Consider the following 5215-nt stretch of genomic DNA (forward strand, 5'->3'; position numbering starts at 1 on the left):
GCATTGTTTTTCTTGGTAATCTAGACTGAAGAAAGAGTTATTTATAAAAATGTCTATAACCCAAACTTTATATATTTTCTTTTATGGCATTACCAATATGATATCATGGACCCAAAGGCATTCTGAATAAAATATTGTTAATTGTTTGAAAAAAATAAAGGGCACATATTGTGACAAAAGCTGGCTTCAAATTAATAAAGACATATTTAGAAGTCACTCAGCCTTGAAATTACCAGTCATTCAATGTCATGGGTCCTTTGAGAATGACCTGGTCTTCAAAACAATAAAACCAATGATTGAGGAATCAGGGTTGAAATCAACTAAATCACCTACCTTTCAACTACTAAACTGGAGAATTTAATCACAAAAGATGAGGGATTATCTCTTCCAAGGGATCACTTCATTAAAAATATAGATAGTATCTTAACACTCACACAATTTCTCATATTCTATCCAAAGTAAACATTTCCAAATGAGGTTAAAAGCGACTGCCTTAAAAACCACCCAAAGTTGATGATCATCACCATGATTGTTGAGCAGGGTGGTGTACCACAGGGCCACCTGTTTCATGACCAACTCTGGGAACACACCAAGCCCCTCACAGACTTAGTGATGGGGACTGACTCATATTCCCGAAGACACATTCAAATCCTGGTCCCTGGTGCTGTGGGTGGGAGCTATTTGGAAGAATCTCAAAGATCCTTTTAAGATAAAACCAAATTGAGCTAGGAGGGCCTTCATCCTACAGGACTGGAGACCTCACAAGAAGAGGATCTAGACAGATGGACCCCTGTGCAGAGGTGGAGACTACAGGATTCAGATGGCCATGTGATGAGCAGAGGTTGAGCCACCAGTAGGATGCCCCCCTGCATGACCGTGTGGCTTCTAATCCCTTGATTTGATGTCTAGCCTCCAAAACCTGAGACACTAAATTCCTGCTGCCTATGGTATGTGTCACAGTCAACCAGCCAGACTCAGACAGATGAGGTTAGAATCCCCCATTGTAAAGATGGGGGAATGTAGGCTCAAAGAGATGACACGACTTACACTAAACCTCAGAGCTAGAAAAAGGAAGAGCCAGAATTTTACCCAACCCTGGTGAATGCCAAGCCCCATGCTTTCCTCATGACCTCAGCTGCTTCTCACTTACAGGGTGACAACAGAAAATGCTGGCCACCAGGGCCATCCATCCTCCTAGGGATTTTTGTCCTCGAGTGAACAAAATTCCATTTTTTGCAGTTCAGATCATTGGGAAGAAAGTGCATTGCAGTATATCTAGAGTTCAATTGTGCTAAAATGTAACTTTCCTGATATTTCCTCTTGAAGAAACTAAAATGCAAGCATTGTTTTAGGTACACTAGAGATAATATCAGGTAGTAGTAGTGGCTTCTGTGACTATTAGGAAAATAACTGCACACCCCTCCCCAAATACAAACACAGAGAATCCATGAACAAAAATCCCAGTCACTTAAGGTTGGGGGATATTTTTAATGTTGTGAAGGTACCTGCAGTCAATGAGTCACCAGCATCACTTAATCTGAAGTAGTCTCATGTAAAAGTCCACCTGCTGGATGTGCCTACATCCTAAAGGTGTCTGCCAGGCTCTTGACCAAGGCCCCTTACGGAAGCTGCTTGTCTTTCATTGTACCCGCCATAAGGCCAGATGGGGGCATCTCTTCAGATTCTAGATGTCAGCAGAACCAGGATATAAGGCCCTAGGTTCCCCACCTCCTGTGAAAGGAGCCCCTGGACCTTTGGGGCCTGGGGTGACCCTCAGGCTGGAGAAAAGTACCTAAAGCCAGGAGCCTTGATGCTGGGGATGTCGTTCTTCCTTAGAAGTCAGCCCTCACGTGGTTGGCGCTGCCATGGTGATGATTCAGTGGCTGGATAGGCTGGTGGATGTGCTTCCTATAGGTGGAAGACATCAGCACCTCAATGGGCCATTCATGCTCCTGTGGGGGATCATCGAGATGCTCCCATTAGCAGGGGTCTGCTGCTGTAACTGCCTGAATCCCAACAAGGGGCAGAAGTTAGGAGCTTGGGTTTGTAGAAGTCAAATAAGATGTCACTGGTTAAGCAAGCATGAGGGCATAATTCTAACAACTTCATTTTCTAGTGTCACTTAAAAATCCATCATACTTCTGGAATGAATGTATTAGTGCTGAATGTTCATGAGTTTTTTCATTACATGTACCAAAATTCAAGCATAACTGATTGGGATGTTTTCATTTCAGGTGAAGAATCATATCCGGACAGACTGAGTCTAGCACAACAGACACAACTTTACTTATTCTCAGTCATAGAATATCCTTTCTATAAGGTAAAAACAAAAGGTATATGGCATTATTTCACTGAGGGCAAACAGTTTTCTTGTGCCCCTTCTGAAAACTAAGTCTTTTCTCTTTTGACCTGTCTCCGTAACTTTATTAAAAGGGAAAACTTTCATTTACTTGGAGCTAGGTGCAACAGCTGGCCTTTCTTTGATAAATTGACCCCATTTCTGTCTTGTCCTATAGGACCAATTCCTGCTGTGTGAGATTTCTAGATGGTTTCAAGTGTTGAAGGCATACAAATCTTAATAATCCTTGATTCACTTCAAGGGTTTTAAAGGGTTTAGCACGCACAATAGCCATTTGATTAAAAAGTCTGAATCTCTGAACTCTACAAATCCTAATTATTTCTGAGTGCATTTTCTAACCAAGTCAGAAATTTCACTCTTCTCTGGTAGACTTTATTTTAGGTGGTATCTATGCTATAAAGATTCACTCTCATAAAATTCACAGCACACATTTTTTGTGTGGTTGGAAATAGTCCCAACAGACTTCCTCACCTGATGCTTTGTCCTTCAAACGTGACTCAGGATCATATTCTGGTAAAAGGTAAAGAAGTGGAAAGCCGTTACTCTTTTCTTTTAAAATTTTTTAACAATGCCAAGGCATATAAACACTAAAATTACTTAACCCCAAACACCTCCCTTCCCTGAAATAACAAATTTGTAACTGTGCTTTCTATGCCCAACATACACAAATATATAAACCAATTTTCTTTTCTCTTTATGTCCAGTATATCATATAAATTACCATTATGTCCAGTATACATAGACCTTCCTCAAGGCCAATGTGTGTGGATCAAATACGTTCTTTCTCAAAGTGGTGCAGTATTTTATGGGACTTACCAGTTTCCCTGCTTATGATCTTTCAGGTTCTTTCCAACTTTGGTCTCTATCAGCAGTGCTGTAGTAAACACCCTTGTGTGTCATTCTACTGCAACCCATGTTCCTTTAAGCTGCAGACTAGAATGTTAAGAGTGGGACCACTGGTGTAACGTCAGTAGGTAGTGACTCTGAATGGTAGACGTCACACCTCCCCGGCAGTGAGTGAACGTGGCTGTGTTTTTTTAGTCCTGTTAGCTTTTGCCACTCAGTTCAGTGGAAAAGGGTGTCTTGTCATGTATTTAAATTGCATTTGAGTGAGCCATAATGAAGTTGAGCATTTTGTTAAATGTTTATTGGCCATTTGTATTTCCTAGGAATTGCCTTCCTGCTCCCTAATTCATCTTTCTATTGCTTTGTGTTTTTAAGTTTTGTGTGACCAAATCTACCTGTCTTTTAATGGTTCCTCACTTTTCCATCATGCATAAGATTATTTCACCAAATATGTGTTAGTTCAAATATTTACTAATTTTTCCCCATTGGATCTTTAATCCACCTGTGAGATCCAGGCCACCATAGTAAAGTGAGTTACATGCATGTTTTGGTTTCCCACTGCACGTGTACTATAGCCTTTTCAGTATGCAAAAGCATTATTTTTATTTTTAAATGTATATACCTCAATTAAAACATGACACAGATAAAGAAAGCACACATTGTTGGAAAACTGGAACTGATAGACTTTCTTGACACAGGATTGCCACAAACCCTCTGTTTATTTAAAAAAACAAACACAATATCTGCAAAGTACAATAAAGCAAAACTCAGTAAAAGGAGATATGCTCATAGTCTGATGTTTGGTAGGAGTTTAACTCTTCTTTACTAGACAGATAACTAATTTTCCAGCACTAGTTGTTCCATTGCAATCCTTTATTTATTGAATTGAGATGTCAGTTTTATCATTTCTTCTTGGATTAAAAATTTTAACTGAGTGTCCTTCAGGTCCTTAAAGCAATTCTGAGAGTTTCAGAGATGTTTCTTGAATTTGACAGCATTGTCATGATGTTTATTGTTCTTTTTTCAGTGACTACTTTTAAGACACATTTTAAGAATATTTTGAGCTATTACACTTTAACTATAACAAGAATATTTTTCATTGCTGTGTTAAGAAAGATATCAGTCCTAAGTCCTAGAAAAATATCATTCGTTAACGGAATTTTGTATCAAACTTTTATACATAGGTAACTCACTACCTTCACTTTATTCTCTGGTTTTGTATCTTATTTTTCTCTCATGATTGAATATATGATTTTTAGGATCCCAAACTCCTTCCTAAATATCAAATGAAATCATTTTTTACTCCATACCATTCCCTGGAGACCCCTGTGGATTTTCACTTTCATAAATCTCTGGTAATTGAATTGATCGACCTTTTAGGAGCAAGATCCTACTTTGCTTCCAAAATGTTAATAAACTATTGGTATACAATAGGTAAGTACCAGGGGATTTATTTACAGAACCTTAGTGGCTGTTATCTCTTTGGGAGACAGGTGGAGCTTAGTAGCCACAGAATGCAAAATGGAATCTTCCCTGCCCCACATGAGGCTCTAGAGTGTAGATGGTAGAATATAGTATGTAGACTGTATTTGAATCCAGCTTGCCACAGATTAGCAGAATGTCTTTGCACAGTGTAGTTACCCTTTTTAACCTTTTTCTGTTTGCTTCCTCATCTGTAAAATGTGAGTAAGAAGAATATTGACCTCAAACACTTATGGTAAGAAGGAATAAATGAGGGAATAACACAATAAGTGCTCATGTCTGTTTAGCCACTCTTATAGTCTAGGCCTGCACTGTCCAGTATAGTAGCCACTAGTGCAGATGGCTACTTAAATTTACATTAAACATAAGTAAAGTTTATATCACATTTCAAGTGCTCCAAAGCCTCTCATAGCTGGTGGCTACCACACTAGCACAGATATAAGCACACAGATCCTCCCAGAAATATCTGCTGGACTATGCTGACTTTGAGTCAAAGTCCTTCCTTTCATCAATTAAAAAATCATCTCA

The sequence above is a fragment of the Dasypus novemcinctus genome, unplaced genomic scaffold (assembly GCF_030445035.2).
Source record: "Dasypus novemcinctus isolate mDasNov1 unplaced genomic scaffold, mDasNov1.1.hap2 scaffold_152, whole genome shotgun sequence".
NCBI classification, from domain to species: Eukaryota; Metazoa; Chordata; class Mammalia; order Cingulata; family Dasypodidae; genus Dasypus; species Dasypus novemcinctus.